The sequence below is a fragment of the Phalacrocorax aristotelis genome, chromosome 1, assembly GCF_949628215.1.
Source record: "Phalacrocorax aristotelis chromosome 1, bGulAri2.1, whole genome shotgun sequence".
NCBI lineage: Eukaryota > Metazoa > Chordata > Aves > Suliformes > Phalacrocoracidae > Phalacrocorax > Phalacrocorax aristotelis.
The window spans coordinates 5862643-5874739 of NC_134276.1; the positions used below are offsets into that span (position 1 = coordinate 5862643).

General features: G+C 37.5%; 1 long non-coding RNA gene across 1 annotated transcript; it reads left to right on the forward strand.

Moving 5' to 3' along the window:
• The first annotated feature begins 5336 nt into the window (after positions 1-5336).
• Positions 5337-10920, forward strand: LOC142052052 (uncharacterized). Its single transcript, XR_012658691.1, has 3 exons — positions 5337-5416; positions 5515-5657; positions 7999-10920. It is a non-coding gene; the product is annotated as an uncharacterized LOC142052052 (long non-coding RNA).
• The last annotated feature ends 1177 nt before the right edge of the window (positions 10921-12097 follow it).

A 12097-nucleotide genomic window follows, 5' to 3' on the forward strand; every position in this document is an offset into this window, starting at 1 on the left:
AGAGGACTGGGAAGCTGCCATACGAGGACAGGCTGGGAGAGCTGGGTTTGTTCAGCCTTGAGAAAAGGAGGCTTAAAAGGGATCTCATCACCATGTACCAGTACTTAAGGGGTAGCTACAAAGAAGATGGAGACTCCCTTTTTACACGGAGTCCCATGGGGAGGACAAGGGGGATGGACACAAGTTGCTCTTGGGGAGATTCCGATTGGACACCAGAGGAAAATTTTTCACACTGAGGACAGTCACCATTGAATAATCTCCCCAGGGAAGTGGTTGACTCGGTCACGTTGGACACCTTCAAGAGTCGTCTGGACAGGGTGCTGGGCCATCTTGTCTAGACTGTGCTCTTCCTAGAAAGGTTGGGCTAGATGATCCCTGAGGTCCCTTCCCACCTGGGATTCTGTGATTCCAACCTGGCATTCTGTGATTCCCCCTGTATTTGAATACTGTGTTCAGTTTTGGGCCCCTCATTGCAAGAAAGATTCATTAAGGTGCTGAAGTGCATCCAAAGAAGAGCAACGAAGCTGGGGAAGGGTCTGGAGAACAATTCTTATGAGGAGCAGTTGATGGAACTGGGGTTGTTTAGCCTGGAAGGAGGAGGCTGTGGGGAGACCTTATCGCTCTCTACAGCCATGTGGTGGATGATTGTAGCAAGGTGGGGGCTGGTCTCTTCTCCCAAGTTACTAGTGATAGAACAAGAGGAAATGGCCTCAACCTGTATCAGGGGAGGTTTAGATTGGATATTAGGGAAAATATCATCCTTGAAAGGGTTGTCAAGCATAGGAACAGGCTTCCCAGCAAGGTGGTAGAGTCAGTATCCCTGGAATTATTTAAAAGATGTGTAGACGTGGTGCTTAGGGACACAGTTTAGTGATGGACTTGACAGTGTCAGGTTAATGCTTGGACTAGATGATCTTAAAGACCTTTTCCAACCTAAATGATTTTGTGATTCTAAAAATTATGATATTTAGTTTGGGGTCTGATCCTGCACTCACTTTCCCTAACCTTCCCCTTTTATGATGCTAAGGTATTAACTGTATTTAGTTTTCAAAATGGGAAAATAAGAAAAATCAAAGCCTTGAAAAAAGGTTGCCTAGATATGCATCTCGTTTGTGTCTAAACATGAGCCAGGTCTTAAAATTCAGAGGGAGCCAAGTTTTGAAGAGGAAAGGACCAAATTAAGTTCAACACTATATCTAAGCTAAAAGGCTGGTATTGCTGGACTTCAAGCAAAGTAGAGAAAGAAAATTGACAGTTCCAGATGCATTCTTCTTTAAATTTGAGCTCTTTAAAGTTCGCATCACATAGGTGACTAAGTGGCAGAAGGTTGACTTACAATCTTTGCAGATGCCAATTGTTTCCCTCAAGAGTTTTTCTTTTCTGTTTCTTTCTTTGCTTTTTTCTTTTCCTTCCCCGCCTTCCCCTGCCCCCCCCAGATTGTATAAATCAATGCTTATTCCAAACATGAAAAGCTTTGTTTTGAAAAACAGTTAAGGTTGCCAAGGAAACTACAGTGATGTCACTCTCACATCATATACAAAACCTATACACTTTATGGCAAGAAAACAAATAGTTAAAGGCATTATAAATCTTATACTGACAAAGCAATGAACACGTGCATTATTTTCCTTGGGAATATAGAAATGGAAAGACAAGGCCTCTGTTTCTAAGAATCCAGGAACACGGGGTTTCCCTTTGTAAGCTAACAGTAAATTCCTTTTAGCTATAAGCTATGAATAGATGCTTTTTCCAAGCTTCTGCCTGCCAGAAATATGTTCAGAAGAACTTAAAAATTCAATGTTTTTAAAAAATGACCACCCAGCTAGAGAGAGGCCGTCTTTGCTTTGTTCAGGAATGCTGTGAATATGCTTTGATTATGAAAATTAAGCCCAAGGCATCTCAAGCTGTGCAGCGAAACTGGGCTGCCCATGTTGCCTTAAATTAGAGCCCAAACTTGAAAATATTGATATTATGCCTGATCTTGTTCCCACTCAAGTGGGTGGTGAAAGAAAAATCCGACTGACTTCAAAGAGAGAAATGTTATGCCCACACTTCCTACCAAAATCTATGACAGCAAGATTACTTCAAAATGCAGCAGTATTTTCCATTGCTGTAGGGCAGTAGTTAAACCACTGTGATTGTCTAAGACAATGTTATAGGAGGAGAAGAAAATTAAATTTTAACCGTTACTGCATTTATGGAAGGAGTAATGCCTTTCCATTATAGTTCTGAAGAATATGCACAACCCTCAAGGTCTTTGTTGCACCATTTCCCATGTTTCCCAGATGTTTGCTGAGGGAAAAAGTATTATTTGTGTGGACTTTTCACTGAAGCTTACCCACATTTCATTCCTGTATCCCAGTCTTGGTTGAAATATTTAAACCCTTTTCTACTTCAGCTCTTCCTTATATGATATTTGTTCCCATCCAGTCTCAGCTGCTGACCTCTTCTGCTTATATTATTATTCCTTTTATCTCTTCCCTCTGCATTTAGCCTTGGTTTTTAACTTCAGATCCAAAGAACCAAGCCTTTACTCCAACCTTTGCTCTATTCCCCTTTCAGCTCTAACCTCCTTCAAAAAATTATTAGACAATAGATTTTGCCCACCTTTTACCCACTCAGACATCCTACTGGTTGGACTGTTTGACGACTGGTAATTTTTCTGATGACAATAATGCATAGAGGTTGTACATGATAAGCTGATGTGAGGCTTAGTGATATCTGTGCTGTCCTAAATATCAGTGGCACTTTAGTTCTATGTCTCATTCCATCCTTAAATTTCTCCTTTGGTTTGCTTTCACATCTGACTTTCCTAGGACTTCCATGGGTTCTTTCAAACAGTACTAATATTTCCACTGAAGCAGAGGTAGGATCACCTTTTTCTTATGTTTTGAGGAGAGTTACCAATATGCACTGGCAGTATTGCTGGACTAATATACACAACAGATTCCTGTGGGTTTAAACTTCTGTTGTAATGGAGGTCAAGAGCAGAGCCCTCATCACAATGTTGCACTACAATTTGTTTATGGCTCTGCTCCTTTCCTCTTTCTTAAAATCCTCTCTTGTATTTCCTGTGCTAGGGGCTTGCTGAGTGGTGGCAGCCTGCAGAAGAAAGGCTTCCTGGAGTCAGAAGTGCTGAGGCTATTGCAGTTGGATCAGATATTTCTGGAGGTTTAGAGGCAGTCGTTTTCATGTTGTTTTTACTTAGGTTTGTTCTTTTTTTAAAAGTATTATTGTCAAAGTAACTCAGGATGTTAAAAACAATAATTGCCATTAATTTGTTAATTTAGAGCGTTTTTAGGCAGCCACAAAGGTGTCAAAGACATTTGTTTAAGAAGTACACACAGTGCATTTCTAGGCCGGAGCAAGACCTGAAGCTAATGACACATTATTTTTCAGCAGCATATATGAACTTTTGGCTTGGCAATTAACATCACAAAAGACAACGTTGCTTACCAGACATGGTAAATAAACTATGTGTTGACCCAAACCTGCTATGGGTTAAGAGAATTATGTTCTTTTCCTATCTTTGAAGTGTCTTCATAAATAATGGCCTTGTTTGTGCTTAACCTCCACCCCAAAGAGCCAAACAGAAGTCAAACTTATGCTTACTGTTTGTTCAACTCTTTAGTTGTTTGTGGAAGGAGATCAGCAGATCTATGCAGGAAGATGCTTTAGCAGTGCTTTCTACCCTATGCCAAAATACATAACACTCAGATCACAAATAGTAAAATAAAATAAGCTGTTGATGATGGACTTTTCTATACGGTGACGAGGATTACAGATCACAATCATTGATTTCTAGTGAGTCAGTAAAATGACCATATAAAACAGGATAACTAAGAGCAAATGATAATGAAAAAGGCTTGGTGCTGAAAAAAAATATAGCAATTAAAATGACTGGATGCAAAGCACAAATGACAAAGAAACTAACTAGAAATGCACTATCCTTCTGAATATGAAATCATAGAATCACGGAATGGCTTGGGTTGGAAAGGACCTTTAAAGGTCATCAAGTCCAACCCCCCTGCAGTGAGCAGGGACATCCTCAACTTGATCAGGTTGCTCAGAGCCTGTCCAACCTGACCTGGAATGTTTCCAAGGATGGGGCATCGACCACCTCTCTGGGCAGCCTCTGCCAGTATTTCACCACCTTCACTGTAAAAAATTTATTCCTTATATCTAGTTTGAGTACCATTACTGAAAATTTTAGTTCCAGCTCATGTATCCTGCTCCACAAGAACTGAAACATGGCTACTGGACATGTTTCTACATCCAGTAGATGCATTCAGTAGTTGCATCAATTTATATATCTCAAATGTACACAGATTTCTGGTTATGAAATGCTGTCACTTGTACCAGGATATTCCTTTCCTTAGGTTACATTAAAAAAAAAATAATCAAGTCTCCAGTTTAGAGCATGAATTTAAGAGACACTTAAGAGAAATTCCTGAGTTCTTCTTAAAGTACATCTACTCAGATGGAGTCTTGACACATGGAGCTACTGGATGAATTACCTATAGCAGTTTACGTTTATTCACTCCAGATTTGTTTGATCAATGCAGATGAAGTGCAGCATTGTGTAAAAGGCAATGGAGCTGTCAATAGTGATGTATTTAGTAGGGGAAAGTCAATAGAGTTATGTGAAATGTTACTGACTGATATACATTTCACCAGATGCTTGAGTTGTTCGATCTGTGTTTTATACAGAAACCCTGTATATATCAAAAAGGCGGTCCGGAGGGCAAGGTGTTGAGCTGGGACTGAAGGAGATCTGACTCCAGCTGCTGGATTCGCTGCAGTATGCTTTGAGTATGTGTGTATCTTCGTGTGTCATTCAGGCCTAGATCCACAAAGATACTTTTTATGTATTAGACTCTTTCAGTTGTATAAATATTACCATAATATAAATATTGGAAGTTACATACCAGAAAGGGTATGTGTTTCACCTCAGTTTTTTCACTTTTGTTTCTCTACTGTACAGTATATTAAACATTCCATATTACTAGGCCTTATTTTTTCCAACTGTCTACTTTTATTTCTCAATATTTGCTTTTAAATGAGGTTTGAAGACCTTCTGTGGAACTTTTTGCAGACGGAAACACCAAAAACATACATGAAGTTGCTGTTGAATTAAGCACTTAAAACTGACGTGTAACCAAGGGGATTGAAAGACAGCTATAAACACACCTTGCCAGCCTATAGTTCCATGCTGTCTCAAAGAGGAAGCTTAGCCCTTTGAGGGAGTAAGGCCTAACATGCCAAAAATGCAAATAGCGACATGTGCTCTGGGTTAGCCGTTGGAATTATTTACAGTAGCTTGTAACTAAACCAAAGTGCAAGCACCTAACCCTGCATTCTGCACAGGAGGCCTGCATGTCCTGCCAGGCATTTGCAAGGTTTCTGCAGAAAGAGGGTAACATTTTTGGTTGTCTTTTGTGTTATGGACAATATTACTTTTCTTAGCATCTGCTGAGGTGACCTAAAATAAGTTATAATCTTGGTTTCCTGCAGAGTGTGTATAGAAAGATGACACTTGGAGAAGCTGCTTCATCTAATCTTACAATAAGTCTTTGACCAATGGAAAAGATTGTGTTATTTCTTCCCCTTAAGTAATGAGTGAGTCCGAGCAGCCGCCTCACAACAGATGTCTAAAGGTATATGGGAAGGTTTCTGTCACAGAGGAGTTTACCAACATTAAAACTTAAATAGATTTCCCAATGTTAAAACCTGAATATATTTCATTTAGTACTAGTGAAAGGGGAATGTAATTGTTTCTGTATATGAAAAATATTTAATTGACCATCACAAAGGTAAAGGACAGCTGTCGAAAATTATCAAAGTGATGTAGAGAAAATGTATGAACTCCTTTTTATACAGGATTTTAACTACAACAATACCCCTGGTGGCATGTTTTCTGCATTTTTAACCAAAATATACATTGTAATTTTCAACAATTTAAGTTAATTCAGATTACTTCGTCTTATAAAAGTAAGCTTAAGGAAATCAAAATGCAATAAATCTTATAAACATCTCAAGGGAAGTTGAATAAGAATGCCATGGGCCAAGAGAAATGCTGTGTGAACCAACATTTTGCCATAAAAATAGTAATTATGAATACAAACATGTTTTGTAATGCCCGCTGTATCTGTTGTAGTAACAGATGTGAATTCACTGAAAGAATTTAGAGCGATTAATCTTTGAATTCTCCCGTTATCACTGGTGTGGTATTCACTGCCATACCAAGTGATGCACCAGCAGCTGCATGCTACTGCTGCTCAGTAGGTCCATTTGGTGCTTTGGTCTTCTGTAGGTAACATACTGCCCATCCTTAAAATAAACTCAGTCTACATCTTACCTGCTTGAAAGCATACCAAAGCTGGTGGAAGATCACTGGTAATGAAAACATCTGTCTATTAAGCTTTGACCATGCATTCAGCTTCCATGAAGAATTAAATAAATACAACTGCTATGTGCAATGTTAGAGGATTTCATCTTATACCAGCTTTAGTAAAATTCCAAGTATTCTAGCTGTGTTCGGGCTTTTCAGAGCAACCCAGTTAAATATGTATTTGACACAGTACCCATTAATCTTACAAAACACAGTCCTGAGTTACTGAATCTTATGACATAATGGATTTCTTTCCTACACCTTGGATGAGCAATCACACAGAGACTGACTTTCTTCATTTAGTCAAACAGATTTATCTAAGCCATGTTTCAAATGACCAGATTAAGTACAGCAATGTGGGGTTTTTATGTCTAAAGAAAAATCCATTTAATAGAACTGTTCCTTTGATTTTAGAGTGAGAATTACTATCAAAACACTGGACTCCTTCCTCTGTAGTTTTTTGTTATGATGATCTAGACAGTCTTATCTGCCTGTACAGCAATTGAGGGTATTAATACTCCTGTGACATGTCTGCAATAAAGTATGTTCCTCAACAGAAGAGACAAAGAGACTCCCTACATGAAGCCATTTATGTACTATGGCATGTGTGATGATGAGGACAGTGAACAAATGACCTCTTGTCATTATGTCACAGAAATGATTTTCATGAAGGATTAATTCATTAAAAACAACAAAAGGACATTTTCCTTTTTTGCTTATAATTAATTACGGGAGGACAAAGGTTCTGTGCATTAGAGAAGTGTAATTAGCTTGTAGCAGGGAATTTAACCACTCCATTGCACTGTGGAGGTGAGAAAGACAGAAACTCACCAGCCTGTGTGTATTCTGGAGTCCTCTGCTGAACTGAAGGAAAACCTCTCCACTCTTTGTCAAGATCCTATAACGGTAACAGACAACTCAATGACATTTTCTCATGAGAAAATTCTCAAGGGCAAGAAAAAGAAAATTCCTTGAGATTTCCCCTGAGCCTTTCAACAGAAGAGTAGGGAAATATGTATTTACTAATTCAATATGAGTCTAATATGCTTCATTTCAGATTATGGGTGAATTTTGATTTGAAACATGATCACTGGAGATATTATGCATTGTATAAAAGGAATCTATTACAATCTTATCTAATACAGTTTGAACACTAACTTAAGTTACTTTTCCTAAGATTATAACTTTTCTTTGAATTTAGCATTCCAAGCAGACAACACTAAGATTTTTTTTTTCTAATGTTAAAACAGAGGAAAAACAATCTGTTTCTTATCCAACATTACAGAATGAACTTAGAGCAGTAAACAGAGTACTCAGCTGAGAGTTAGGAGCTTCCTGAGCTCTGACCCCTGCTGTTGTTGAAAAGTTGGTTTGTGTGGAAGATAGATTCCTACACTAAGTCTTCACCTTTCTGAGGACTTCTAGTCCATCTTCTAGCTTAGTGTCAGAGAAGCACATTGCCTGCCATGTGGTAGACACGAGAACACTTGAAAGGACCGTTCAGTCATAAAATTGAGACTTTAGGGCTGTGTAGCACATGGGCTGATATGAATTTCTGAACATTACTGCACCCTTATGATTTTCTCTTGCCTTTCTTTATCTTGGAGCTCTAAAAACTTTCTGTAGGATCTCTGGGAGGAAGGTGGTTAACAGATTGCCATATCCAAACAGGCTGGAGAAAATACAGAAGGAAGCAGTCAATCCATGACCATCCAGAAGAATTATTCCTGAATCAAGAGACTACAAAGGATTACATATTCTGACATAAAATATGGCTCCAAATGAATTCATAACATCTGAGCATCAGTACGGTTATGCTCCAAAGACCCGTATCTGCAGCTTAGTGGAGTCCCTGCTTTTCCTGACTGAGCAGAGGCCACATTTCTATAACTTCCAGGATTTTCCACACATCCACGGGAGAGACAATTCTGCATGGTAATATTGCTGTGTCTTGACTCCAAGTGGAAATTCATCAAAAATTCCAGAGATCGCCAGAAAACCAGAGTGAAGGAATTATTTCTAAAATAACCACGTTTTGTTTCTTGACTTGTTGAATTATGTTAATATCTTGGTGTAGTATGTCAGATGCAAAGAGTTATTAAGTTGGATATTAAGTCTCATTCACAGTCTTTTAGATGGAAGCTACCACCATAATACCATAGTCTAAAACAGCAAAAAAAATATTCTCTTGTAATATTTTATTCATTATTGGCAGAATAAAATTTACTAGTAGGATATAAAGTGCCAAATGACACTTGTTTTTCTTCAAATCTTGCAAAATTAAGTTGATAAAGAACAAATTGAATAAATGGTTTATGCTTCCAGGGTAGAAAAACTCCAGTGATATTACCATAAGCCTAGAAGCACATTAGGAAATCATCGTTGTTACATCATCATCGGGCTTTCTTTTTCAGTCTTTTAAAGTACTGAAAAGGTCTAAACCTACTTGGTTGATAAAATCTGATAGGTTCGTATGTTTTCTAGAAACAACAGATGAAACAGTTTCTGTAGACAGGAAAGTATAATAATATCTGAAACATGTATGAAGTGGTTAATCTAAAGGTGGTTCTAAAACTAATCTAAAAGTGTCTTCAACTATTTCAGCTTCTTCAGGAATGTAGATTCAACAGAGTGACTTAATAACCCAAAACTATTTATCAATGGAAAATAACAAGAACTCCATATTGCAGGTCCCTTACTGTGCAGGTCACTGTACGGCACCAGCACATAAGAAGTACAGTGGTTTACATCCAGTGATGACCCACATCATCGAATGAAACTGTAATGTTAGCAACTGAAATGTAACAATAAAGCTGAAGATCAAGAAAACTTAAAACTATTCATTTAAATCTAAACCTTGCCTTGGAAATTAACAAGATGGTGTGCATTTTTTTTTTTAGAAGCAGCAGCTTATATGATCTGTGATGAGCAATAAATAGGTGGCTTGGATGACAGCTGAGGCATAGTTAATACTATCTCAGTTAACGACACCTGTGATCTGAAAGAAAAACACACTTTGAGCATGAGTGCCATGAAGGTATCCTCACAGCTGCAAGGCAGCTTTGTCTTGTTCACATATTTCCTTTCTATACTGCACAACCCTTTTCTTATTTACATTTGAGATCTAATTCTGATGGTTTGGGTTAAAAAATAACAGACTAATGCTGAACTAAATATAAAGGTTTTGAAAAAAAACCTATTGTTATACAAGATTTCCCTTCCCAGATCAGCAAAATCCCATATCAGGGGTTTTCACTAGTCCAGGAACAGCATTTTCTTTTGTCAAGACCTGTGCTGCTGCTTTACAAGGCCCTGAGCTAAAAAAAAAATCCATATAGACACTGCTTGATTATAGCTTTCATAACGTCAACCCCAATAAAACGAGATATATTTTATTTTCTTTAAGGGATGTGCACCAGTCTCTAAGGTTTATTGTGCAGCACTATCCTGTTCTAAGGTAATCCTCAAATGTAAGATACCACCAGAATGAGGCACTAAATCAGTGGTGCCTTTTCCAGGATCCCTGGGAACCAACAACTGTTGAGCACAAAAGAAAAAAAAAAGTAAAATTGGGTGACACAACCTGCTAAACAATCAACAGATACCTTATTTTAATGTCCACAGACAAGTCCTTCAGCTGCTTTTTTTTTTGTGTGTGTGTGAAATCTGATTCATCATAAAACATTGTTATAAAACTGAGAACATAATATTGTTGACTATTGGTCTGATATTATTTTTCTTCTACAGCATACGTAGAAAGATAATGGAGACAATGGTAGGATTCAATCATACTTTCCTCAGATTAGACACTTAACTAATAAGGAGTACAGGTATTGGGGTTTTATTTTTTTCCTCTTTTTTCTTTTTTTATTGGCTGGAAGGACACTTCTAAAGAGTGCTTCAGATTTTCAGGAAGATGGATCACCCTTGAAAGTTTCTCTCTTTTACCGCTGATTGAACAGCTTACAAATTCTCCATTCTTGGAGATACTCAGAACTTGACTGGAGGAGGCTCTCATCAACACAGTCTAGTTTTAAACTGAGATCCGACTTTGGAAGAGAACCTAGTCTGGTTTTGGAGAGGGTTTGATCATATGACTTCCAGAAGCCCCTTCCAGTTTAAATTGTGATTTTATTTTCCTTTCTTTGGCACTTCTCTAAGTATCTAAGGACAGGCAGGCTGAACCTAAGACTGAGAGTGGAACACGTAGTCCAGAAACCTAAACCTACAGGAAAATGAAGAATGTAATGTTTTCCTTAGTAGGCAATACTTTATTACTGTCACATAGCTGTAGTTAGGGAGGAAAAGTCTTTCCGTCATACAATAAAGTGCTCTTAGCATCACAATAGAATATGTGGTCAGAAAGATCCTATACTACCTTTCCTTTGCAAAGGTAATGAGAATTCTTTTTCAGAGAACGCTATTTTCTGTATAAATTATTAACCAGCAGAATAGGCTGTATATAGATTTCTTAAAAGGAATATTTAATTAACATGACAAATTACATCTTTAGCCATGAAATGCTTAGTTACCTCCATGAATTTAGTTGGGAAAGACACACCATCTTATATTTCACACTGTGGCAGTGTATTCAGTAGAACTATACAAAAAACCCTTAAATCCAAGCATCCTGGGGTCCAAACATGTATATTCCAAGTATTAATTTAATTTTAGGTTACTATTAGTTTTACTGTCATGTAATAAATGTAGATAAATATATCTGTCGTCTTCATTTAATTTCCTTTCAATTTTTTAATTCAAATGGACTTACTCTGATGCTTAAATCAGACTGTAAGGGTCATTGATTGTATTTACCACTTTGATACTAACTTGATATGAAAAAAGACAATTAGATTTTTTAAAAAATCTGAAATTACTGCCTTATATGTGACTAATATTTTCCAGCCCACTTTGAACATGAGGACTTATACACATGCCCTGATTTTTCTTAGTGATCTACCTGTAGTACCAGCTGTGGATGGAACAGTGGCATTCTTGGAACCTTGATAACTTTAATAATTCAGAAATCAAATATTATCTTTTTTATATTTTTCTTGATTAGGGTATTTTAAACTGCATGCAGTTCGAGTATCCATAAACTAGCACAACTCTAGCAATTTACCATTGAGCATTCTCAGTTCCTCCAAATGTGAAGGAAACGCCATTCACTGAAAACATCTTTTTTGAGGTTTAAGCCAATCCATTTTGTGGGGTCTCAGATTATACATCAGCCTATAAGTCGGTTTCAACGACTTAATTAAAAAATGGTAGCTGTGCACACTGCCATATTCAGCCTGCATGTAACCCTACGCTCATCTCCTCAATTTATATCGGTGCAGCACTATACTGACAGTTTTCTAAAGTTTAATCAACCAGTGCTTCCTAGGCATTTGCAGATGTTAGATGAAACATGGACCATTAATGGAAAGAGCTTTTACTACTACTACTAAATTAAGTTTCATTTGCTTTTTTTAAAGGTGTTTTAAGAACGTTATGTATATTCTGATTTAAGGAGCACTCAGTGTTCAAGCATTTTTATCATGCAGTTGTTGTGAAAAGGTTCGCAGCCTTTCTGAGGTGTGCTGCTTCTGATATAGCGCAGCATTGTTCACTTACCTCTGACACACTGCTAATTTAAATATTTTAACCATGAGGTCAAGGTGTACTGTTAATTACAAAAATCCCATTGTTGTTTCCTTTGAAAAA